The sequence below is a fragment of the Watersipora subatra genome, chromosome 8 (genome assembly GCF_963576615.1).
Source record: "Watersipora subatra chromosome 8, tzWatSuba1.1, whole genome shotgun sequence".
In the NCBI taxonomy this organism is placed as follows: domain Eukaryota; kingdom Metazoa; phylum Bryozoa; class Gymnolaemata; order Cheilostomatida; family Watersiporidae; genus Watersipora; species Watersipora subatra.
The window spans coordinates 62521649-62546467 of NC_088715.1; the positions used below are offsets into that span (position 1 = coordinate 62521649).

Below are 24819 nucleotides of genomic sequence, written 5' to 3' on the forward strand. Positions count from 1 at the left end.
CAAGCAGAAAAAGCAACTCGGGCAAAACTCTGATTAGGTGGATTCAATATAAACTGACGGTATACTCATAACTTTTAAATCAGAAAATGAGTTCGGCTGTTTTACATTCAAGAAGTCGATAAATTAAAAAAAACCAATTATTACATTACTTTTCCATATATAAACTTGTTAATGAACTACTTGAAAGTTTCAGTACTTTTTGTAAACTTTTAGTTTTAATTGCAATCAAATAAGATTACACTTTTTGGTTCGATGAGAACTTATCGATTTATAGTTAAACAACGGTGATCTTGTAACAATTCTTCATAAGTTTAAGGTTAAATTCAAACAAGTAATAGAGATTTTTTAGCATCCGGCCTTGTGGCCCAATGGATAAGGCGTCTGACTACGAATCAGAAGATTGTGGTTTCGAGTCCCATCAAGGTCATGTTTTGTGTTGAGAAAAGAGTAATTAGTACTTACAATAATGATATCGACGCATGGATTTTTGAGATTTAGCAGCTCACATTGTAAAACTTAAAATCTTTAAATTAAAAGGAATAGAATAAATTATTGAAATGGATGGTTTTAACTGCTGTCGAAACAGTTACATTCAGTATCATATTATTTAACTGAATATAATAGATAAATGTAAGCTTGTAGATCCAAATTATTTTAAGAACATGTCAGAACAAAAACCAAAAAGTTTTGAAAAAGTATGTAATCCAGTTATGTATTGAATAGAAAAAAGTTATAATTCCTACATAACTTTGGAGGTCCTACAATTAGTATTTCTAGCTCTGAATAAACAAAAAGTTATTCTTGTCAAATTATTGTTGTACATATTTGGTGTGTTTTCAAGGTCAGCGTGACGAAGTTTTAATAATGCTATTTCTGAAGTTATAAAGCATTTCAAGTCTTTGAAAATAAATGAATGGTGAATTTACAAAAAAAGTATTTTACTTTGCGTGTTTTAGCTTACTAGCTAATGATGTTCTGTTGATTGTTTTCAAATTTTTTTTTAGGACCGAGATTATAAAAGCTCATGATGTTATGTGTATCCGGCTCTGTGGCCTAATGGATAAGGCGTCTGACTTCGAATCAGAAGATTGTGGGTTCGAGTCCCATCAGAGTCAACAGATCATTTTAACAACCTTTTCAATCATTTTATAAAATTGATCGAAAGTTTGAGTAGGTGTATCTTTACTGTTGCTCAACATGTCTGGAAAAACCACTGCTCCACTGTCTACCAACCAATAACCCTGCTTTTGTTAGTTTTAGTAAAATATTTAACACTTTTTTAAACATTCAAAACTAGTAGTTGCTCACCCTTTATATTTTCGAATGTTGTTTTTAACGAAGTCAAGCAGAAAATGCAACTCGGGCAAAACTCTGACTTGGTGTATTCAATATAAACTGATTGTATACTCATAATCTTTAAATAAAGAAATGAGTTCGACTGTTTTAAATTAAAAAAATCGATAAATTTAAAAAATAAATTTATTACATCAGTTTTCCATATATAAACTTGTTGATGAACTATTTGAAAGTTTCAGTATTTTTGTAAACTTTTAGTTTTAATTGGAATCCAATAAGATTACACTTTTTCGTTCGATGAGAACTTATCGATTTATAGTTAAACCACAGTGATCTTGTAACAAAACTTCATAAGTTTAAGGTTAAATTCAAACCAATAATACAAAATTTTCAGCATCTGGCCTTGTGACCCAATGGAAAAGGCATTTGACTACGAATCAGAAATTTGTGGTTTCGAGCCCCATCAAGGTCAATATGTCATGTTTTGTGTCGATAAAAGAGTAATTAGTACTTACAATAATGATATCGTCACATGGATTTTTGAGATTTAACAGCTCAAATTGTAAAACTTAAACTCTTTAAATTAAAAGAAATAGAATAATTTACTGAAATGGATGGTTTTAACAGCTGTCGAAACAATTACATTCAGTATCATATTATTTAACTGAATATTATAGATAAATGTAAGCTTGTAGATGCAAATTATTTTAAGAACATGTCAGAACCAAAACCAAACATTTTTGAAAATTTATGTAATCCAGTTATGTTTTGAATAGAAAAAAGTTATAATTCCTACATAACTTTGGAGGTCTTACAACTAGTACTTCTAGCTCTGAATAAACAAAAAGTTATTCTTGTCAAATTATTGTTGTACATATTTGGTGTGTTTTCAAAGTCAGCGTGACATAATTTTATTAATGCTATTTCTGAAGTTATTAAGCATTTCAAATCTTTGAAAATAAATGAATGTTGAATTTACAAAAAGGTATTTTACTTTGTGTGTTTTAGCTTACTAACTAATGATGTTGTGCTGATTGTTTTCAAGTTTTTTTAAGGACCGAGATTATAAAAGCTCTTGATGTTATGTGTATCTGGCTCTGTGGCCTAATGGATAAGGCGTCTGACTTTGAATCAGAAGATTGCGGGTTCGAGTCCCATCAGAGTCAACAGATCATTTTAACAACCTTTTCAATCATTTTATAAAATTGATCGAAAGTTTGAGTAGGTGTATCTTTACTGTTGCTCAACATGTCTGGAAAAACCACTGCTCGCCTGTCTACCAACCAATAACCCTGCTTTTGTTAGTTTTAGTAAAATATTTAACACTTTTTTAAACATTCAAAACTAGTAGTTGCTCACCCTTTATCTTTTCGAATGTTGTTTTTAACGAAGTCAAGCAGAAAATGCAACTCGGGCAAAACTCTGACTTGGTGTATTCAATATAAACTGATTGTATACTCATAATCTTTAAATAAAGAAATGAGTTCGACTGTTTTAAATTAAAAAAATCGATAAACTTAAAAAATAAATTTATTACATCAGTTTTCCATATATAAACTTGTTGATGAACTATTTGAAAGTTTCAGTACTTTTTGTAAACTTTTAGTTTTAATTGGAATCCAATAAGATTACACTTTTTCGTTCGATGAGAACTTATCGATTTATAGTTAAACCACGGTGATCTTGTGACAAAACGTCATAAGTTTAAGGTTAAATTCAAACCAATTGTACAATATTTTCAGCATCTGGCCTTGTGACCCAATGGAAAAGGCATTTGACTACGAATCAGAAATTTGTGGTTTCGAGCCCCATCAAGGTCAATATGTCATGTTTTGTGTCGATAAAAGAGTAATTAGTACTTACAATAATGATATCGTCACATGGATTTTTGAGATTTAACAGCTCAAATTGTAAAACTTAAACTCTTTAAATTAAAAGAAATAGAATAATTTACTGAAATGGATGGTTTTAACAGCTGTCGAAACAATTACATTCAGTATCATATTATTTAACTGAATATTATAGATAAATGTAAGCTTGTAGATGCAAATTATTTTAAGAACATGTCAGAACCAAAACCAAACACTTTTGAAAATTTATGTAATCCAGTTATGTTTTGAATAGAAAAAAGTTATAATTCCTACATAACTTTGGAGGTCTTACAACTAGTACTTCTAGCTCTGAATAAACAAAAAGTTATTCTTGTCAAATTATTGTTGTACATATTTGGTGTGTTTTCAAAGTCAGCGTGACATAATTTTATTAATGCTATTTCTGAAGTTATTAAGCATTTCAAATCTTTGAAAATAAATGAATGTTGAATTTACAAAAAAGTATTTTACTTTGCGTGTTTTAGCTTACTAACTAATGATGTTGTGCTGATTGTTTTCAAGTTTTTTTTAGGACCGAGATTATAAAAGCTCTTGATGTTATGTGTATCTGGCTCTGTGGCCTAATGGATAAGGCGTCTGACTTCGAATCAGAAGATTGCGGGTTCGAGTCCCATCAGAGTCAACAGATCATTTTAACAACCTTTTCAATCATTTTATAAAATTGATCGAAAGTTTGAGTAGGTATATTTTTACTGTTGCTCAACATGTCTGGAAAAACCACTGCTCCACTGTCTACCAACCAATAACCCTGCTTTTGTTAGTTTTAGTAAAATATTTAACACTTCGTTAAACATTCAAAACTAGTAGTTGCTCACCCTTTATCTTTTCGAATGTTGTTTTTAACGAAGTCAAGCAGAAAAAGCAACTCGGGCAAAACTCTGATTAGGTGGATTCAATATAAACTGACCGTATACTCATAATTTTTAAATCAGAAAATGAGTTCGGCTGTTTTACATTCAAGAAATCGATAAAGTAAAAAAAACAAGTTATTACATGAGTTTTCCATATATAAACTTGTTAATGAACTACTTGAAAGTTTCAGTACTTTTTTTAAACTTTTAGTTTTAATTGCAATCAAATAAGATTACACTTTTTTGTTCGATGAGAACTTATCGATTTATAGTTAAACAACGGTGATCTTGTAACAATTCTTTATAAGTTTAAGGTTAAATTCAAACAAGTAATAGAGAGTTTTTAGCATCCGGCCTTGTGGCCCAATGGATAAGGCGTCTGACTACGAATCAGAAGATTGTGGGTTCGAGTCCCATCAAGGTCAATATGTCATGTTTTGTGTTGATAAAAGAGTAGTTAGTACTTACAATAATGATATCGACGCATGGATTTTTGAGATTTAACAGCTCAAATTGTAAAACTTAAACTCTTTAAATTAAAAGAAATAGAATAAATTATTGAAATGGATGGTTTTAACAACTGTCGAAACAATTACACTCAGTATCATATCATTTAACTGAATATTATAGATAAATGTAAGCTTGTAGATCCAAATTATTTTAAGAACATGTCAGAACAACAGCCAAAAAGTCTTGAAAAAGTATGTAATCCAGTTATGTATTGAATAGAAAAAAGTTATAAATCCTACATAACTTTGGAGGTCCTACAATTAGTATTTCTAGCTCTGAATAAACAAAAAGTTATTTTTGTCAAATTATTGTTGTACATATTTGGTGTGTTTTCAAGGTCAGCGTGACGAAGTTTTAATAATGCTATTTCTGAAGTTATAAAGCATTTCAAGTCTTTGAAAATAAATGAATGGTGAATTTACAAAAAAGTATTTTACTTTGCGTGTTTTAGCTTACTAGCTAATGATGTTCTGTTGATTGTTTTCAAATTTTTTTTTAGGACCGACATTATAAAAGCTCATGATGTTATGTGTATCCGGCTCTGTGGTCTAATGGATAAGGTGTCTGACTTCGAATCAGAAGATTGTGGGTTCGAGTCCCATCAGAGTCAACAGATCATTTTAACAACCTTTTCTATCATTTTATAAAATTGATCGAAAGTTTGAGTAGGTATATCTTCACTGTTGCTCAACATGTCTGGAAAAATCACTGCTCCACTGTCTACCAACCAATAACCCTGCTTTTGTTAGTTTTAGTAAAATATTTAACACTTTTTTAAACATTCAAAACTAGTAGTTGCTCACCCTTTATATTTTCGAATGTTGTTTTTAACGAAGTCAAGCAGAAAAAGCAACTCGGGCTAAACTCTGATTAGGCGGATTCAATATAAACTGACTGTATACTCATAAATTTTAAATCATAAAATGAGTTCGGCTGTTTTACATTCAAGAAATCGATAAATTAAAAAAAACAAGTTATTACATTATTTTTCCATATATAAACTTGTTAATGAACTACTTGAAAGTTTCAGTACTTTTTGTAAACTTTTAGTTTTAATTGCAATCAAATAAGATTACACTTTTTGGTTCGATGAGAACTTATCGATTTATAGTTAAACAACGGTGATCTTGTAACAATTCTTTATAAGTTTAAGGTTAAATTCAAACAAGTAATAGAGAGTTTTTAGCATCCGGCCTTGTGGCCCAATGGATAAGGCGTCTGACTACGAATCAGAAGATTGTGGGTTAGAGTCCCATCAAGGTCAATATGTCATGTTTTGTGTTGATAAAAGAATAATTAGTACTTACAATAATGATATCGACGCATGGATTTTTGAGATTTAACAGCTCAAATTGTAAAACTTAAACTCTTTAAATTAAAAGGAATAGAATAAATTATTGAAATGTATGGTTTTAACAGCTGTCGAAACAATTACATTCAGTATTATATTATTTAACTGAGTATGATAGATAAAGGTAAGCTTGTAGATGCAAATTATTTTAAGAACATGTCAGAACCAAAACCAAACAGTTTTGAAAATTTATGTAATCCAGTTATGTTTTGAATAGAAAAAAGTTATAATTCCTACATAACTTTGGAGGTCTTACAATTAGTATTTCTAGCTCTGAATAAACAAAAAGTTATTCTTGTCAAATTATTGTTGTACATATTTGGTGTGTTTTCAAAGTCAGCGTGACGAAATTTTATTAATGCTATTTCTGAAGTTATTAAGCATTTCAAATCTTTGAAAATAAATGAATGGTGAATTTACAAAAAAGTATTTTACTTTGCGTGTTTTAGCTTACTAATGATGTTGTGCTGATTGTTTTCAAGTTTTTTTTAGGACCGAGATTACAAAAGCTCTTGATGTTATGTGTATCTGGCTCTGTGGCCTAATGGATAAGGCGTCTGACTTCGAATCAGAAGATTGTGGGTTTGAGTCCCATCAGAGTCAACAGATAATTTTAACAACCTTTTCAATCATTTTATAAAATTGATCGAAAGTTTGAGTAGGTGTATCTTTACTGTTACTCAACTTGTCTGGAAAAACCACTGCTCCACTGTCTACCAACCAATAACCCTGCTTTTGTTAGTTTTAGTAAAATATTTAACACTTTTTTAAACATTCAAAACTAGTAGTTGCTCACCCTTTATATTTTCGAATGTTGTTTTTAACAAAGTCAAGCAGAAAAAGCAACTCGAAGAAAACTCTGATTAGGTGGATTCAATATAAACTGACTGTATACTCATAACTTTTAAATCAGAAAATGAGTTCGGCTGTTTTACATTCAAGAAATCGATAAATTAAAAAAAACAAAATATTTCATTACTTTTCCATATAGAAACTTGTTAATGAACTACTTGAAAGTTTCAGTACTTTTTGTAAACTTTTAGTTTTAATTGCAATCAAATAAGATTACACTTTTTCGTTCGATGAGAACTTATCGATTTATAGTTAAACAACGGTGATCTTGTAACAATTCTTCATAAGTTTAAGGTTAAATTCAAACAAGTAATAGAGAGTTTTTAGCATCCGGCCTTGTGGCCCAATGGATAAGGCGTCTGATTATGAATCAGAAGATTGTGGTTTCAAGTCCCATCAAGGTCATGTTTTGTGTTGATAAAAGAGTAGTTAGTACTTACAATAATGATATCGACGCATGGATTTTTGAGATTTAACAGCTCAAATTGTAAAACTTAAACTCTTTAAATTAAAAGGAATAGAATAATTTATTGAAATGGATGCTTTTAACAGCTGTCGAAACAACCACACTGAGTGTTATATTATTTAACTTAATATAATAGATAAATGTTAGCTTCTAGATGCAAAATATCTTAAGAACGTGTCAGAACAAAAACAAAAATGTTTTGAAAAAAGTGTGTAATCCAGTTATGTATTGAAGAGAAAAAGTAATAATTCTTACAAAACTTTGGATGTCTTAGATTTAGTATTTCTAGCTCTGAATAAACAAAAAGTTATCCATGTCAAAATATAGTTTACCTAATTGGTGTGTTTTCAAAATCAGCGTGACATAGTTTTAATATTGCTATTTCTGAAGTTATAAAGCATTTCAAGTCTTCAAAAATAAATGAATGGTGAATTTACAAAAAAGTATTTTACTTTGCGTGTTTTAGCTTACTAGCTAATGATGTTCTGTTGATTGTTTTCAAATTTTTTTTTAGGACCGACATTATAAAAGCTCATGATGTTATGTGTATCCGGCTCTGTGGCCTAATGGATAAGGTGTCTGACTTCGAATCAGAAGATTGTGGGTTCGAGTCCCATCAGAGTCAACAGATCATTTTAACAACCTTTTCAATCATTTTATAAAATTGATCGAAAGTTTGAGTAGGTGTATCTTTACTGTTGCTCAACATGTCTGGAAAAACCACTGCTCCACTGTCTACCAACCAATAACCCTGCTTTTGTTAGTTTTAGTAAAATATTTAACACTTTTTTAAACATTCAAAACTAGTAGTTGCTCACCCTTTATATTTTCGAATGTTGTTTTTAACGAAGTCAAGCAGAAAATGCAACTCGGGCAAAACTCTGACTTGGTGTATTCAATATAAACTGATTGTATACTCATAATCTTTAAATAAAAAAATGAGTTCGACTGTTTTAAATTAAAAAAATCGATAAATTTAAAAAATACATTTATTACATCAGTTTTCCATATATAAACTTGTTAATGAACTTCTTGAAAGTTTCAGTACTTTTTGTAAACCTTTAGTTTTAATTGCAATCAAATAAGATTACACTTTTTGGTTCGATGAGAACTTATCGATTTATAGTTAAACCACAGTGATCTTGTAACAAAACTTCATAAGTTTAAGGTTAAATTCAAACCAATAATACAATATTTTCAGCATCTGGCCTTGTGACCCAATGGAAAAGGCATTTGACTACGAATCAGAAATTTGTGGGTTCGAGCCCCATCAAGGTCAATATGTCATGTTTTGTGTCGATAAAAGAGTAATTAGTACTTACAATATTGATATCGTCACATGGATTTTTGAGATTTAACAGCTCAAATTGTAAAACTTAAACTCTTTAAAATAAAAGGAATAGAATAATTTATTGAAATGGATGGTTTTAACAGCCGTCGAAACAATTACATTCAGTATCATATTATTTAACTGAATATTATAGATAAATGTAAGCTTGTAGATCCAAATTATGTTAAGAACATGTCAGAACAAAAACCAAAAAGTTTTGAAAAAGTATGTAATCCAGTTATGTATTGAATAGAAAAAAGTTATAATTCCTACATAACTTTGGAGGTCCTACAGTTGGTATTTCTAGCTCTGAATAAACAAAAAGTTATTCTTGTCAAATTATTGTTGTACATATTTGGTGCGTTTTTCAGGTCAGCGAGACAAAGTTTTAATAATGCTATTTCTGAAGTTATAAAGCATTTCAAGTCTTTGAAAATAAATGAATGGTGAATTTACAAAAAAGTATTTTACTTTGCGTGTTTTAGCTTACTAACTAATGATGTTGTGCTGATTGTTTTCAAGTTTTTTTTTAGGACTGAGATTATAAAAGCTCTTGATGTTATGTGTATCCGGCTCTGTGGCCTAATGGATAAGGCGTTTGACTTTGAATCAGAAGATTGTGGGTTCGAGTCCCATCAGAGTCAACAAATGATTTTAACAACCTTTTCTATCATTTTATAAAATTGATCGAAAGTTTGAGTAGGTATATCTTCACTGTTGCTCAACATGTCTGGAAAAATCACTGCTCCACTGTCTACCAACCAATAACCCTGCTTTTGTTAGTTTTAGTAAAATATTTAACACTTTTTTAAACATTCAAAACTAGTAGTTGCTCACCCTTTATATTTTCGAATGTTGTTTTTAACGAAGTCAAGCAGAAAAAGCAACTCGGGCAAAACTCTGATTAGGTGGATTCAATATAAACTGACTGTATACTCATAAATTTTAAATCATAAAATGAGTTCGGCTGTGTTACATTCAAGAAATCGATAAATTAAAAAAAACAAGTTATTACATTACTTTTCCATATATAAACTTGTTAATGAACTACTTGAAAGTTTCAGTACTTTTTGTAAACTTTTAGTTTTAATTGCAATCAAATAAGATTACACTTTTTCGTTCGATGAGAACTTATCGATTTATAGTTAAACAACGGTGATCTTGTAACAATTCTTTATAAGTTTAAGGTTAAATTCAAACAAGTAATAGAGAGTTTTTAGCATCCGGCCTTGTGGCCCAATGGATAAGGCGTCTGACTATGAATCAGAAGATTGTGGGTTCGAGTCCCATCAAGGTCAATATGTCATGTTTTGTGTTGATAAAAGAGTAGTTAGTACTTACAATAATGATATCGACGCATGGATTTTTGAGATTTAACAGCTCAAATTGTAAAACTTAAACTCTTTAAATTAAAAGAAATAGAATAAATTATTGAAATGGATGGTTTTAACAGCTGTCGAACCAATTACACTCAGTATCATATTATTTAACTGAATATTATAGATAAATGTAAGCTTGTAGATGCAAATTATTTTAAGAACATGTCAGAACAACAACCAAAAAGTTTTGAAAATTTATGTAATCCAGTTATGTTTTGAATAGAAAAAAGTTATAATTCCTACATAACTTTGGAGGTCTTACAATTAGTATTTCTAGCTCTGAATAAACAAAAAGTTATTCTTGTCAAATTATTGTTGTACATATTTGGTGTGTTTTCAAAGTCAGCGTGACGAAATTTTATTAATGCTATTTCTGAAGTTATTAAGCATTTCAAATCTTTGAAAATAAATGAATGGTGAATTTACAAAAAAGTATTTTACTTTGCGTGTTTTAGCTTACTAATGATGTTGTGCTGATTGTTTTCAAGTTTTTTTTTAGGACTGAGATTATAAAAGCTCTTGATGTTATGTGTATCCGGCTCTGTGGTCTAATGGATAAGGCGTTTGACTTTGAATCAGAAGATTGTGGGTTCGAGTCCCATCAGAGTCAACAAATGATTTTAACAACCTTTTCAATCATTTTATAAAATTGATCGAAAGTTTGAGTAGGTGTATCTTTACTGTTGCTCAACATGTCTGGAAAAACCACTGCTCCACTGTCTACCAACCAATAACCCTGCTTTTGTTAGTTTTAGTAAAATATTTAACACTTTTTTAAACATTCAAAACTAGTAGTTGCTCACCCTTTATATTTTCGAATGTTGTTTTTAACGAAGTCAAGCAGAAAAAGCAACTCGGGCAAAACTCTGATCAAGTGGATTCAATATAAACTGACTGTATACTCATTATTTTTAAATCAAAAAATGAGTTCGGCTGTTTTAAATTAAAAAAATCGATAAATTTTGAAAATAAATTTATTACATCAGTTTTCCATATATAAACTTGTTGATGAACTACTTGAAAGTTTCAGTACTTTTTGTAAACTTTTAGTTTTAATTGCAATCAAATAAGATTACACTTTTTCGTTCGATGAGAACTTATCGATTTATAGTTAAACAAGGGTGATCTTGTAACAATTCTTTATAAGTTTAAGGTTAAATTCAAACAAGTAATACAGAGTTTTTAGCATCCGGCCTTGTGGCCCAATGGATAAGGCGTCTGACTACGAATCAGAAGATTGTGGGTTAGAGTCCCATCAAGGTCAATATGTCATGTTTTGTGTTGATAAAAGAATAATTAGTACTTACAATAATGATATCGACGCATGGATTTTTGAGATTTAACAGCTCAAATTGTAAAACTTAAACTCTTTAAATTAAAAGGAATAGAATAAATTATTGAAATGTATGGTTTTAACAGCTGTCGAAACAATTACATTCAGTATCATATTATTTAACTGAGTATGATAGATAAAGGTAAGCTTGTAGATGCAAATTATTTTAAGAACATGTCAGAACCAAAACCAAACAGTTTTGAAAATTTATGTAATCCAGTTATGTTTTGAATAGAAAAAAGTTATAATTCCTGCATAACTTTGGAGGTCCTACAATTAGTATTTCTGGCTCTGAATAAACAAAAAATAATCCATGCCAAAATATAGTTTACCTAATTGGTGTGTTTTCAAAATCAGCGTGACATAGTTTTAATATTGCTATTTCTGAAGTTATAAAGCATTTCAAGTCTTCGAAAATAAATGAATGGTGAATTTACAAAAAAGTATTTTCCTTTGCGTGTTTTAGCTTACTAACTAATGATGTTGTGTTGATTGTTTTCAAATTTTTTTTTAGGACCGAGATTATAAAAGCTCATGATGTTATGTGTATCCGGCTCTGTGGCCTAATGGATAAGGCGTCTGACTTCGAATCAGAAGATTGTGGGTTCGAGTCCCATCAGAGTCAACAGATCATTTTAACAACCTTTTCTATCATTTTATAAAATTGATCGAAAGTTTGAGTAGGTATATCTTCACTGTTGCTCAACATGTCTGGAAAAATCACTGCTCCACTGTCTACCAACCAATAACCCTGCTTTTGTTAGTTTTAGTAAAATATTTAACACTTTTTTAAACATTCAAAACTAGTAGTTGCTCACCCTTTATATTTTCGAATGTTGTTTTTAACGAAGTCAAGCAGAAAAAGCAACTCGGGCAAAACTCTGATTAGGTGGATTCAATATAAACTGACTGTATACTCATAAATTTTAAATCATAAAATGAGTTCGGCTGTGTTACATTCAAGAAATCGATAAATTAAAAAAAACAAGTTATTACATTACTTTTCCATATATAAACTTGTTAATGAACTACTTGAAAGTTTCAGTACTTTTTGTAAACTTTTAGTTTTAATTGCAATCAAATAAGATTACACTTTTTCGTTCGATGAGAACTTATCGATTTATAGTTAAACAACGGTGATCTTGTAACAATTCTTTATAAGTTTAAGGTTAAATTCAAACAAGTAATACAGAGTTTTTAGCATCCGGCCTTGTGGCCCAATGGATAAGGCGTCTGACTACGAATCAGAAGATTGTGGGTTAGAGTCCCATCAAGGTCAATATGTCATGTTTTGTGTTGATAAAAGAATAATTAGTACTTACAATAATGATATCGACGCATGGATTTTTGAGATTTAACAGCTCAAATTGTAAAACTTAAACTCTTTAAATTAAAAGGAATAGAATAAATTATTGAAATGTATGGTTTTAACAGCTGTCGAAACAATTACATTCAGTATCATATTATTTAACTGAGTATGATAGATAAAGGTAAGCTTGTAGATGCAAATTATTTTAAGAACATGTCAGAACCAAAACCAAACAGTTTTGAAAATTTATGTAATCCAGTTATGTTTTGAATAGAAAAAAGTTATAATTCCTGCATAACTTTGGAGGTCCTACAATTAGTATTTCTGGCTCTGAATAAACAAAAAATTATCCATGCCAAAATATAGTTTACCTAATTGGTGTGTTTTCAAAATCAGCGTGACATAGTTTTAATATTGCTATTTCTGAAGTTATAAAGCATTTCAAGTCTTCGAAAATAAATGAATGGTGAATTTACAAAAAAGTATTTTCCTTTGCATGTTTTAGCTTACTAACTAATGATGTTGTGTTGATTGTTTTCAAATTTTTTTTTAGGACCGAGATTATAAAAGCTCATGATGTTATGTGTATCCGGCTCTGTGGCCTAATGGATAAGGCGTCTGACTTCGAATCAGAAGATTGTGGGTTCGAGTCCCATCAGAGTCAACAGATCATTTTAACAACCTTTTCTATCATTTTATAAAATTGATCGAAAGTTTGAGTAGGTATATCTTCACTGTTGCTCAACATGTCTGGAAAAATCACTGCTCCACTGTCTACCAACCAATAACCCTGCTTTTGTTAGTTTTAGTAAAATATTTAACACTTTTTTAAACATTCAAAACTAGTAGTTGCTCACCCTTTATCTTTTCGAATGTTGTTGTTAACGAAGTCAAGCAGAAAAAGCAACTCGAAGAAAACTCTGATTAGGTGGATTCAATATAAACTGACTGTATACTCATAATTTTTAAATCAAAAAATGAGTTTGGCTGTTTTACATTCAAGAAATCGACAAAGTAAAAAAAACAAGTTATTACATTACTTTTCCATATATAAACTTGTTAATGAACTACTTGAAAGTTTCAGTACTTTTTGTAAACTTTTAGTTTTAATTGCAATCAAATAAGATTACACTTTTTGGTTCGATGAGAACTTATCGATTTATAGTTAAACAACGGTGATCTTGTAACAATTCTTTATAAGTTTAAGGTTAAATTCAAACAAGTAATAGATAGTTTTTAGCATCCGGCCTTGTGGCCCAATGGATAAGGCGTCTGACTATGAATCAGAAGATTGTGGGTTCGAGTCCCATCAAGGTCAATATGTCATGTTTTGTGTTGATAAAAGAGTAGTTAGTACTTACAATAATGATATCGACGCATGGATTTTTGAGATTTAACAGCTCAAATTGCAAAACTTAAACTCTTTAAACTAAAAGGAATAGAATAAATTATTGAAATGGATGGTTTTAACAGTTGTTGAAACAATTACATTCAGTATCATATTATTTAACTGAGTATGATAGATAAATGTAAGCTTGTAGATCCAAATTACTTTAAGAACATGTCAGAACAAAAAACCAAAAAGTTTTGAAAAAGTATCTAATCCAGTTATGTATTGAATAGAAAAAAGTTATAATTCCTACATTACTTTGGAGGTCTTACAATTAGTATTTCTAGCTCTGAATAAACAAAAAGTTATTCTTGTCAAATTATTGTTGTACATATTTGGTGTGTTTTCAAGGTCAGCATAAAGAAGTTTTAATAATGCTATTTCTGAAGTTATAAAGCATTTCAAGTCTTTGAAAATAAATGAATGGTGAATTTACAAAAAAGTATTTTACTTTGCGTGTTTTAGCTTACTAGCTAATGATGTTGTGTTGATTGTTCTCAAATTTTTTTTTAGGACCGAGATTATAAAAGCTCATGATGTTATGTGTATCCGGCTCTGTGGCCTAATGGATAAGGCGTCTGACTTCGAATCAGAAGATTGTGGGTTCGAGTCCCATCAAGGTCAATATGTCATGTTTTGTGTTGATAAAAGAGTAGTTAGTACTTACAATAATGATATCGACGCATGGATTTTTGAGATTTAACAACTCAAATTGTAAAACTTGAACTCTTTAAATTAAAAGAAATAGAATAAATTATTGAAATGGATGGTTTTAACAGCTGTCGAAACAATTACACTCAGTATCATATTATTTAACCGAATATTATAGATAAATGTAAGCTTGTAGATCCAAATTATTTTAAGAACATGTCAGAACAAAAACCAAAAAAGTTTTGAAAAATTATGTAATCCAGTTATGTATTAAATAGAAAAAAGTTATAATTCCTACATAACTTTGGAGGTCCTACAATTAGTATTTCTAGCTCTGAATAAACAAAAAATTATCCATGCCAAAATATAGTTTACCTAATTGGTGTGTTTTCAAAATCAGCGTGACATAGTTTTAATATTGCTATTTCTGAAGTTATAAAGCATTTCAAGTCATCGAAAATAAATGAATGGTGAATTTACAAAAAAGTATTTTACTTTGCGTGTTTTAGCTTACTAACTAATGATGTTGTGTTGATTGTTTTCAATTTTTTTTTTAGGACCGACATTATAAAAGCTCATGATGTTATGTGTATCCGGCTCTGTGGCCTAATGGATAAGGTGTCTGACTTCGAATCAGAAGATTGTGGGTTCGAGTCCCATCAGAGTCAACAGATCATTTTAACAACCTTTTCAATCATTTTATAAAATTGATCGAAAGTTTGAGTAGGTATATCTTTACTGTTGCTCAACATGTCTGGAAAAACCACTGCTCCACTGTCTACCAACCAATAACCCTGCTTTTGTTAGTTTTAGTAAAATATTTAACACTTTTTTAAACATTCAAAACTAGTAGTTGCTCACCCTTTATATTTTCGAATGTTGTTTTTAACGAAGTCAAGCAGAAAAAGCAACTCGGGCAAAACTCTGATCAAGTGGATTCAATATAAACTGACTGTATACTCATAAATTTTAAATCAAAAAATGAGTTCGGCTGTTTTACATTCAAGAAATCGATAAAGTAAAAAAAACAAGTTATTACACTACTTTTCCATATATAAACTTGTTAATGAACTTCTTGAAAGTTTCAGTACTTTTTGTGAACTTTTAGTTTTAATTGCAATCAATTAAGATTACACTTTTTGGTTCTACGAGAACTTATCGATTTATAGTTAAACAACGGTGATCTTGTAACAAATCTTCATAAGTTTAAGGTTAAATTCAAACAAGTAATACAGAGTTTTTAGCATCCGGCCTTGTGGCCCAATGGATAAGGCGTCTGACTATGAATCAGAAGATTGTGGGTTCGAGTCCTATCAAGGTCAATATGTCATGTTTTGTGTTGATAAAAGAGTAGTTAGTACTTACAATAATGATATCGACGCATGGATTTTTGAGATTTAACAGCTCAAATTGCAAAACTTAAACTCTTTAAACTAAAAGGAATAGAATAAATTATTGAAATGGATGGTTTTAACAGTTGTCGAAACAATTACATTCAGTATCATATTATTTAACTGAGTATGATAGATAAATGTAAGCTTGTAGATCCAAATTACTTTAAGAACATGTCAGAACAAAAAACCAAAAAGTTTTGAAAAAGTATCTAATCCAGTTATGTATTGAATAGAAAAAAGTTATAATTCCTACATTACTTTGGAGGTCTTACAATTAGTATTTCTAGCTCTGAATAAACAAAAAGTTATTCTTGTCAAATTATTGTTGTACATATTTGGTGTGTTTTCAAGGTCAGCGTAAAGAAGTTTTAATAATGGTATTTCTGAAGTTATAAAGCATTTCAAGTCTTTGAAAATAAATGAATGGTGAATTTACAAAAAAGTATTTTACTTTGCGTGTTTTAGCTTACTAGCTAATGATGTTGTGTTGATCGTTCTCAAATTTTTTTTTAGGACCGAGATTATAAAAGCTCATGATGTTATGTGTATCCGGCTCTGTGGCCTAATGGATAAGGCGTCTGACTTCGAATCAGAAGATTGTGGGTTCGAGTCCCTTCAAGGTCAATATGTCATGTTTTGTGTTGATAAAAGAGTACTTAGTACTTACAATAATGATATCGACGCATAGATTTTTTAGATTTAACAGCTCAAATTGTAAAACTTAAAATTTTCAAATTAAAAGAAATAGAATAATTTACTGAAACGTATGGTTTTAACAACTGTCGAAACAATTACGACCAGTGTTATATTATTTAACCGAATATAATAGATAAATGTAAGCTTCTAGATGCAAATTGTTTTAAGAACGTGTCAGAACAAAAACAAAAATGTTTTGGAAAAAGTGTGTAACCCAGTGATGTATTGAAGAGAAAAAGTTATGATTCCTACAAAACTTTGGATGTCTCAGATTTAGTATTTCTAGCTCTGATTAAACAAAAAGTTATCTATGTCAAAATATAGTTTACCTATTTGGTGTGTTTTCAAAATCAGCGTGACATAGTTTTAATATTGCTATTTCTGAAGTTATAAAGCATTTCAAGTCTTCGAAAATAAATGAATGGTGAATTTACAAAGAAGTATTTTACTTTGCGTGTTTTAGCTTACTAGCTAATGATGTTGTGTTGATTGTTTTCAAGTTTTTTCTTTAGGACCGACATTATAAAAGCTCATGATTTTATGTGTATCCGGTTCTGTGGCTTAATGGATAAGGCGTCTGACTTCGAATTAGAAGATTGTGGGTTCGAGTCCCATCAAGGTCAATACGTCATGTTTTGTGTTGATAAAAGAGTAGTTAGTACTTACAATAATGATATCGACACATGGTTTTTTGAGATTTAACAGCTCAAATTGTAAAACTTAAACTCTTTAAATTAAAAGAAATAGAATAAATTAATGAAATGGATGGTTTTAACAGCTCTCCAAACAATTACATTCAGTATCATATTATTTAACCGAGTATGATAGATAAATGTAAGCTTGTAGGTGCAAATTATTTTAAGAACATGTCAGAACCATAACCAAACAGTTTTGAAAATGTATGTATTCCAGTTATGTTTTGAATAGAAAAAAGTTATAACTCCTACATAACTTTGGAGGTCTTACAACTAGTTTTTCTAGCTCTGAATAAACAAAAAGTTATCTATGTCAAAATATAGTTTACCTATTTGGTGTGTTTTCAAAATCAGTGTGACATAGTTTTAATACTGCTATTTCTGAAGTTATAAAGCATTTCAAATTTTCGAAAATAAATGAATGGTGAATTTACAAAAAAGTATTTTACTTTGCGTGTTTTAGCTTACTAGCTAATGATGTTCTGTTGATTGTTTTCAAATTTTTTTTTAGGACCAAGATTATAAAAGCTCATGATGTTATGTGTATCCGGCTCTGTCGCTTAATGGATAAGGCGTCTGACTTCGAATCAGAAAATTGTGGGTTCGAGTCCCATCAGAATCAACACATCATTTTAACAACCTTTTCAATCATTTTAAAAAACTGATCGAAAGGTTGAGCAGGTATATCGTTATTGTTGCCCAACGTGCCTGGAAAAACCACCGCTCCACTGTCTACCAACCAATAACCCTGCTTTTGTTAGTTTTAGTAAAATTTTTAACACGTTTTTAAACATTCAAAACTAGTAGTTGCTCACCCTTTATATTTTCGAATGTTGTTTTTAACGAAGTCAAGCAGAAAAAGCAACTCGGGCAAAACTCTGACTAGGTGTATTCAATATAAGCTGATTGTATACTCATAATCTTTGAATAAAGAAATGAGTTCGACTGTTTTAAATTAAAAAATCGATAAATTTAAAAAATAAATTTATTACATCGGTTTTCCATATATAAACTTGTTAATGAACTATTTGAAAGATTCAGTACTTTTTGTAAACTTTTAGTTTTAATTGCAATCAAATAAGATTACACTTTTTGGTTCGATGAGAACTTATCGATTTATAGTCAAACCACAGTGATCTTGTAACAAAACTTCATAAGTTTAAGGTTAAATTCAAACCAATAATACAATATTTTCAGCATCTGGCCTTGTGACCCAATGGAAAAGGCATTTGACTACGAATCAGAAGTTTGTGGTTTCGAGCCCCATCAAGGTCAATGTGTCATGTTTTGTGTCGATAAAAGAGTAATTAGTACTTACAATATTGATATCGTCACATGGATTTTTGAGATTTAACAGCTCAAATTGTAAAACGTAAACTCTTTAAATTAAAAGGAATAGAATAATTTATTGAAATGGATGGTTTTAACAGCCGTCGAAACAATTACATTCAGTATCATATTATTTAACTGAATATTATAGATAAATGTAAGCTTGTAGATCCAAATTATTTTAAGAACATGTCAGAACAAAAACCAAAAAGTTTTGAAAAAGTATGTAATCCAGTTATGTATTGAATAGAAAAAAGTTATAATTCCTACATAACTTTGGAGGTCCTACAGTTAGTATTTCTAGCTCTGAATAAACAAAAAGTTATTCTTGTCAAATTATTGTTGTACATATTTGGTGTGTTTTTCAGGTCAGCGAGACAAAGTTTTAATAATGCTATTTCTGAAGTTATAAAGCATTTCAAGTCTTTGAAAATAAATGAATGGTGAATTTACAAAAAAGTATTTTACTTTGCGTGTTTTAGCTTACTAACTAATGATGTTGTGCTGATTGTTTTCAAGTTTTTTTTTAGGACTGAGATTATAAAAGCTCTTGATGTTATGTGTATCCGGCTCTGTGGCCTAATGGATAAGGCGTTTGACTTTGAATCAGAAGATTGTGGGTTCGAGTCCCATCAGAGTCAACAAATGATTTTAACAACCTTTTCAATCATTTTAAAAAACTGATCGAAAGGTTGAGTAGGTATATCTTTATTGTTGCCCAACGTGCCTGGAAAAACCACCGCCCCAATGTCTACCAACCAATAACCCTGCGTTTATTAATCTTAACAAAACATTTAACACTTTTTTAAACATTCAAAACTAGTAGTTGGTCACCCTTTATATTTTCGAATGTTGTTTTTAACGAAGTCAAGCAAGAAAAGCAACTCTGGCAAAACTCTGATCAGGTGGATTCAATATAAACTGACTGTATACTCATAACTTTTAAATCAGAAAATGAGTTCGGCTGTTTTACATTCAAGAAATCGATAAATTAAAAAAAACAAAATATTTCATTACTTTTCCATATAGAAACTTGTTAATGAACTACTTGAAAGTTTCAGTACTTTTTGTAAACTTTTAGTTTTAATTGCAATCAAATAAGATTACACTTTCTGGTTCGATGAGAACTTATCGATTTATAGTTAAACAACGGTGATCTTGTAACAATTCTTCATAAGTTTAAGGTTAAATTCAAACAAGTAATACAGAGTTTTTAGCATCCGGCCTTGTGGCCCAATGGATAAGGCGTCTGATTATGAATCAGAAGATTGTGGTTTCAAGTCCCATCAAGGTCATGTTTTGTGTTGATAAAAGAGTAGTTAGTACTTACAATAATGATATCGACGCATGGATTTTTGAGATTTAACAGCTCAAATTGTAAAACTTAAACTCTTTAAATTAAAAGGAATAGAATAATTTATTGAAATGGATGCTTTTAACAGCTGTCGAAACAACCACACTGAGTGTTATATTATTTAACTTAATATAATAGATAAATGTTAGCTTCTAGATGCAAAATATCTTAAGAACGTGTCAGAACAAAAACAAAAATGTTTTGAAAAAAGTATGTAATCCAGTTATGTATTGAAGAGAAAAAGTAATAATTCTTACAAAACTTTGGATGTCTTAGATTTAGTATTTCTAGCTCTGAATAAACAAAAAGTTATCCATGTCAAAATATAGTTTACCTAATTGGTGTGTTTTCAAAATCAGCGTGACATAGTTTTAATATTGCTATTTCTGAAGTTATAAAGCATTTCAAGTCTTCAAAAATAAATGAATGGTGAATTTACAAAAAAGTATTTTACTTTGCGTGTTTTAGCTTACTAACTAATGATGTTGTGCTGATTGTTTTCAAGTTTTTTTTAGGACCGACATTATCAATGCACATGATGTTATGTGTATCCGGTTCTGTGGCCTAATGGATAATTCGTCTGACTTTGAATCAGAAGATTGTGGGTTCGAGTCCCATCAGAGTCAACAGATCATTTTAACAATCATTTTATAAAATTGATCGAAAGTTTGAGTAGGTGTATCTTTACTGTTGCTCAACATGTCTGGAAAAACCACTGCTCCACTGTCTACCAACCAATAACCCTGCTTTTGTTAGTTTTAGTAAAATATTTAACACTTTTTTAAACATTCAAAACTAGTAGTTGCTCACCCTTTATATTTTCGAATGTTGTTTTTAACGAAGTCAAGCAGAAAATGCAACTCGGGCAAAACTCTGACTTGGTGTATTCAATATAAACTGATTGTATACTCATAATCTTTAAATAAAGAAATGAGAACGACTGTTTTAAATTAAAAAAATCGATAAATTTAAAAAATAAATTTATTACATCAGTTTTCCATATATAAACTTGTTAATGAACTTCTTGAAAGTTTCAGTACTTTTTGTAAACTTTTAGTTTTAATTGCAATCAAATAAGATTACACTTTTTGGTTCGATGAGAACTTATCGATTTATAGTTAAACCACAGTGATCTTGTAACAAAACTTCATAAGTTTAAGGTTAAATTCAAACCAATAATACAATATTTTCAGCATCTGGCCTTGTGACCCAATGGAAAAGGCATTTGACTACGAATCAGAAATTTGTGGGTTCGAGCCCCATCAAGGTCAATATGTCATGTTTTGTGTCGATAAAAGAGTAATTAGTACTTACAATATTGATATCGTCACATGGATTTTTGAGATTTAACAGCTCAAATTGTAAAACTTAAACTCTTTAAATTAAAAGGAATAGAATAATTTATTGAAATGGATGGTTTTAACAGCCGTCGAAACAATTACATTCAGTATCATATTATTTAACTGAATATTATAGATAAATGTAAGCTTGTAGATCCAAATTATGTTAAGAACATGTCAGAACAAAAACCAAAAAGTTTTGAAAAAGTATGTAATCCAGTTATGTATTGAATAGAAAAAAGTTATAATTCCTACATAACTTTGGAGGTCCTACAGTTAGTATTTCTAGCTCTGAATAAACAAAAAGTTATTCTTGTCAAATTATTGTTGTACATATTTGGTGTGTTTTTCAGGTCAGCGAGACAAAGTTTTAATAATGCTATTTCTGAAGTTATAAAGCATTTCAAGTCTTTGAAAATAAATGAATGGTGAATTTACAAAAAAGTATTTTACTTTGCGTGTTTTAGCTTACTAACTAATGATGTTGTGCTGATTGTTTTCAAGTTTTTTTTTAGGACTGAGATTATAAAAGCTCTTGATGTTATGTGTATCCGGGTTCTGTGGCCTAATGGATAAGGCGTTTGACTTTGAATCAGAAGATTGTGGGTTCGAGTCCCATCAGAGTCAACAAATGATTTTAACAACCTTTTCAATCATTTTAAAAAACTGATCGAAAGGTTGAGTAGGTATATTTTTATTGTTGCGCAACATGTCTGGAAAAACCACTGCTCCACTGTCTACCAACCGCTAACCCTGCTTTTGTTAGTTTTAGTAAAATATTTAACACTTTTTTAAACATTCAAAACTAGTAGTTGCTCACCCTTTATATTTTCGAATGTTGTTTTTAACGAAGTCAAGCAGAAAATGCAACTCGGGCAAAACTCTGACTTGGTGTATTCAATATAAACTGATTGTATACTCATAATCTTTAAATAAAGAAATGAGAACGACTGTTTTAAATTAAAAAAATCGATAAATTTAAAAAATAAATTTATTACATCAGTTTTCCATATATAAACTTGTTAATGAACTTCTTGAAAGTTTCAGTACTTTTTGTAAACTTTTAGTTTTAATTGCAATCAAATAAGATTACACTTTTTGGTTCGATGAGAACTTATCGATTTATAGTTAAACAACGGTGATCTTGTAACAAAACTTCATAAGTTTAAGGTTAAATTCAAACCAATAATACAATATTTTCAGCATCTGGCCTTGTGACCCAATGGAAAAGGCATTTGACTACGAATCAGAAATTTGTGGGTTCGAGCCCCATCAAGGTCAATATGTCATGTTTTGTGTCGATAAAAGAGTAATTAGTACTTACAATATTGATATCGTCACATGGATTTTTGAGATTTAACAGCTCAAATTGTAAAACTTAAACTCTTTAAATTAAAAGGAATAGAATAATTTATTGAAATGGATGGTTTTAACAGCCGTCGAAACAATTACATTCAGTATCATATTATTTAACTGAATATTATAGATAAATGTAAGCTTGTAGATCCAAATTATTTTAAGAACATGTCAGAACAACAACCAAAAAGTTTTGAAAATTTATGTAATCCAGTTATGTTTTGAATAGAAAAAAGTTATAATTCCTACATAACTTTGGAGGTCTTACAATTAGTATTTCTAGCTCTGAATAAACAAAAAGTTATTCTTGTCAAATTATTGTTGTACATATTTGGTGTGTTTTCAAAGTCAGCGTGACGAAATTTTATTAATGCTATTTCTGAAGTTATTAAGCATTTCAAATCTTTGAAAATAAATGAATGGTGAATTTACAAAAAAGTATTTTACTTTGCGTGTTTTAGCTTACTAATGATGTTGTGCTGATTGTTTTCAAGTTTTTTTTAGGACCGACATTATAAAAGCTCATGATGTTATGTGTATCCGGCTCTGTGGTCTAATGGATAAGGTGTCTGACTTCGAATCAGAAGATTGTGGGTTCGAGTCCCATCAGAGTCAACAGATCATTTTAACAACCTTTTCAATCATTTTATAAAATTGATCGAAAGTTTGAGTAGGTATATCTTTACTGTTGCTCAACATGTCTGGAAAAACCACTGCTCCACTGTCTACCAACCAATAACCCTGCTTTTGTTAGTTTGAGTAAAATATTTAACACTTTGTTAAACATTCAAAACTAGTAGTTGCTCACCCTTTATCTTTTCGAATGTTGTTGTTAACGAAGTCAAGCAGAAAAAGCAACTCGAAGAAAACTCTGATTAGGTGGATTCAATATAAACTGATTGTATACTCATAATTTTTAAATCAAAAAATGAGTTTGGCTGTTTTACATTCAAGAAAACTCTGATTAGGTGTATTCAATATAAGCTGATTGTATACTCATAATCTTTTAATAAAGAAATGAGTTCGACTGTTTTAAATTAAAAAAATCGATAAATTTAAAAAATAAATTTATTACATCGGTTTTCCATATATAAACTTGTTAATGAACTATTTGAAAGATTCAGTACTTTTTGTAAACTTTTAGTTTTAATTGCAATCAAATAAGATTACACTTTTTGGTTCGATGAGAACTTATCGATTTATAGTTAAACCACAGTGATCTTGTAACAAAACTTCATAAGTTTAAGGTTAAATTCAAACCAATAATACAATATTTTCAGCATCTGGCCTTGTGACCCAATGGAAAAGGCATTTGACTACGAATCAGAAGTTTGTGGTTTCGAGCCCCATCAAGGTCAATATGTCATGTTTTGTGTCGATAAAAGAGTAATTAGTACTTACAATATTGATATCGTCACATGGATTTTTGAGATTTAACAGCTCAAATTGTAAAACTTAAACTCTTTAAATTAAAAGGACTAGAATAAAGTATTGAAATGGATGGTTTTAACAGCTGTCGAAACAATTAAATTCAGTATCATATTATTTAACTGAGTATGATAGTTAAATGTAAGCTTGTAGATGCAAATTATTTTAAGAACATGTCAGAACAAAAACCAAAAAGTTTTGAAAAAGTATGTAATCCAGTTATGTATTGAATAGAAAAAAGTTATAATTCCTGCATAACTTTGGAGGTCCTACAATTAGTATTTCTAGCTCTGAATAAACAAAAAATTATCCATGCCAAAATATAGTTTACCTAATTGGTGTGTTTTCAAAATCAGCGTGACATAGTTTTAATATTGCTATTTCTGAAGTTATAAAGCATTTCAAGTCTTCGAAAATAAATGAATGGTGAATTTACAAAAAAGTATTTTACTTTGCGTGTTTTAGCTTACTAACTAATGATGTTGTGTTGATTGTTTTCAATTTTTTTTTTAGGACCGAGATTATAAAAGCTCATGATGTTATGTGTATCCGGCTCTGTGGCCTAATGGATAAGGCGTCTGACTTTGAATCAGAAGATTGTGGGTCCCATCAGAGTC

General features: G+C 29.9%; 26 non-coding genes across 26 annotated transcripts; all 26 read left to right on the top strand.

The window, feature by feature from the left end:
• Positions 1 to 354: 354 nt before the first annotated feature.
• On the top strand, positions 355 to 427 carry Trnar-acg (transfer RNA arginine (anticodon ACG)). Its single transcript has one exon. It is a non-coding gene; the product is annotated as a tRNA-Arg (tRNA).
• Positions 428 to 1042: 615 nt separating this feature from the next.
• Trnar-ucg (transfer RNA arginine (anticodon UCG)) lies at positions 1043 to 1115 on the top strand. Its single transcript has one exon. It is a non-coding gene; the product is annotated as a tRNA-Arg (tRNA).
• Positions 1116 to 2389: 1274 nt separating this feature from the next.
• Trnaq-uug (transfer RNA glutamine (anticodon UUG)) lies at positions 2390 to 2462 on the top strand. Its single transcript has one exon. It is a non-coding gene; the product is annotated as a tRNA-Gln (tRNA).
• A 1275-nt stretch (positions 2463 to 3737) lies between these two features.
• Trnar-ucg (transfer RNA arginine (anticodon UCG)) lies at positions 3738 to 3810 on the top strand. Its single transcript has one exon. It is a non-coding gene; the product is annotated as a tRNA-Arg (tRNA).
• Positions 3811 to 4391: 581 nt separating this feature from the next.
• Positions 4392 to 4464, top strand: Trnar-acg (transfer RNA arginine (anticodon ACG)). Its single transcript has one exon. It is a non-coding gene; the product is annotated as a tRNA-Arg (tRNA).
• Positions 4465 to 5086: 622 nt separating this feature from the next.
• Trnar-ucg (transfer RNA arginine (anticodon UCG)) lies at positions 5087 to 5159 on the top strand. The gene has a single exon. It is a non-coding gene; the product is annotated as a tRNA-Arg (tRNA).
• Positions 5160 to 5740: 581 nt separating this feature from the next.
• On the top strand, positions 5741 to 5813 carry Trnar-acg (transfer RNA arginine (anticodon ACG)). The gene has a single exon. It is a non-coding gene; the product is annotated as a tRNA-Arg (tRNA).
• A 617-nt stretch (positions 5814 to 6430) lies between these two features.
• Positions 6431 to 6503, top strand: Trnar-ucg (transfer RNA arginine (anticodon UCG)). Its single transcript has one exon. It is a non-coding gene; the product is annotated as a tRNA-Arg (tRNA).
• Positions 6504 to 7084: 581 nt separating this feature from the next.
• Trnah-aug (transfer RNA histidin (anticodon AUG)) lies at positions 7085 to 7157 on the top strand. The gene has a single exon. It is a non-coding gene; the product is annotated as a tRNA-His (tRNA).
• A 613-nt stretch (positions 7158 to 7770) lies between these two features.
• On the top strand, positions 7771 to 7843 carry Trnar-ucg (transfer RNA arginine (anticodon UCG)). Its single transcript has one exon. It is a non-coding gene; the product is annotated as a tRNA-Arg (tRNA).
• A 1276-nt stretch (positions 7844 to 9119) lies between these two features.
• On the top strand, positions 9120 to 9192 carry Trnaq-uug (transfer RNA glutamine (anticodon UUG)). Its single transcript has one exon. It is a non-coding gene; the product is annotated as a tRNA-Gln (tRNA).
• A 581-nt stretch (positions 9193 to 9773) lies between these two features.
• On the top strand, positions 9774 to 9846 carry Trnah-aug (transfer RNA histidin (anticodon AUG)). The gene has a single exon. It is a non-coding gene; the product is annotated as a tRNA-His (tRNA).
• Positions 9847 to 10464: 618 nt separating this feature from the next.
• On the top strand, positions 10465 to 10537 carry Trnaq-uug (transfer RNA glutamine (anticodon UUG)). The gene has a single exon. It is a non-coding gene; the product is annotated as a tRNA-Gln (tRNA).
• A 581-nt stretch (positions 10538 to 11118) lies between these two features.
• On the top strand, positions 11119 to 11191 carry Trnar-acg (transfer RNA arginine (anticodon ACG)). The gene has a single exon. It is a non-coding gene; the product is annotated as a tRNA-Arg (tRNA).
• Positions 11192 to 11812: 621 nt separating this feature from the next.
• Positions 11813 to 11885, top strand: Trnar-ucg (transfer RNA arginine (anticodon UCG)). The gene has a single exon. It is a non-coding gene; the product is annotated as a tRNA-Arg (tRNA).
• Positions 11886 to 12466: 581 nt separating this feature from the next.
• Positions 12467 to 12539, top strand: Trnar-acg (transfer RNA arginine (anticodon ACG)). The gene has a single exon. It is a non-coding gene; the product is annotated as a tRNA-Arg (tRNA).
• A 621-nt stretch (positions 12540 to 13160) lies between these two features.
• Positions 13161 to 13233, top strand: Trnar-ucg (transfer RNA arginine (anticodon UCG)). Its single transcript has one exon. It is a non-coding gene; the product is annotated as a tRNA-Arg (tRNA).
• Positions 13234 to 13814: 581 nt separating this feature from the next.
• Positions 13815 to 13887, top strand: Trnah-aug (transfer RNA histidin (anticodon AUG)). The gene has a single exon. It is a non-coding gene; the product is annotated as a tRNA-His (tRNA).
• Positions 13888 to 14510: 623 nt separating this feature from the next.
• On the top strand, positions 14511 to 14583 carry Trnar-ucg (transfer RNA arginine (anticodon UCG)). The gene has a single exon. It is a non-coding gene; the product is annotated as a tRNA-Arg (tRNA).
• Positions 14584 to 15205: 622 nt separating this feature from the next.
• Positions 15206 to 15278, top strand: Trnar-ucg (transfer RNA arginine (anticodon UCG)). Its single transcript has one exon. It is a non-coding gene; the product is annotated as a tRNA-Arg (tRNA).
• A 581-nt stretch (positions 15279 to 15859) lies between these two features.
• On the top strand, positions 15860 to 15932 carry Trnah-aug (transfer RNA histidin (anticodon AUG)). The gene has a single exon. It is a non-coding gene; the product is annotated as a tRNA-His (tRNA).
• A 623-nt stretch (positions 15933 to 16555) lies between these two features.
• On the top strand, positions 16556 to 16628 carry Trnar-ucg (transfer RNA arginine (anticodon UCG)). The gene has a single exon. It is a non-coding gene; the product is annotated as a tRNA-Arg (tRNA).
• Positions 16629 to 19292: 2664 nt separating this feature from the next.
• Positions 19293 to 19365, top strand: Trnaq-uug (transfer RNA glutamine (anticodon UUG)). The gene has a single exon. It is a non-coding gene; the product is annotated as a tRNA-Gln (tRNA).
• A 581-nt stretch (positions 19366 to 19946) lies between these two features.
• Trnah-aug (transfer RNA histidin (anticodon AUG)) lies at positions 19947 to 20019 on the top strand. Its single transcript has one exon. It is a non-coding gene; the product is annotated as a tRNA-His (tRNA).
• Positions 20020 to 21972: 1953 nt separating this feature from the next.
• Trnaq-uug (transfer RNA glutamine (anticodon UUG)) lies at positions 21973 to 22045 on the top strand. The gene has a single exon. It is a non-coding gene; the product is annotated as a tRNA-Gln (tRNA).
• Positions 22046 to 23316: 1271 nt separating this feature from the next.
• Positions 23317 to 23389, top strand: Trnar-ucg (transfer RNA arginine (anticodon UCG)). Its single transcript has one exon. It is a non-coding gene; the product is annotated as a tRNA-Arg (tRNA).
• Positions 23390 to 24819: the final 1430 nt, after the last annotated feature.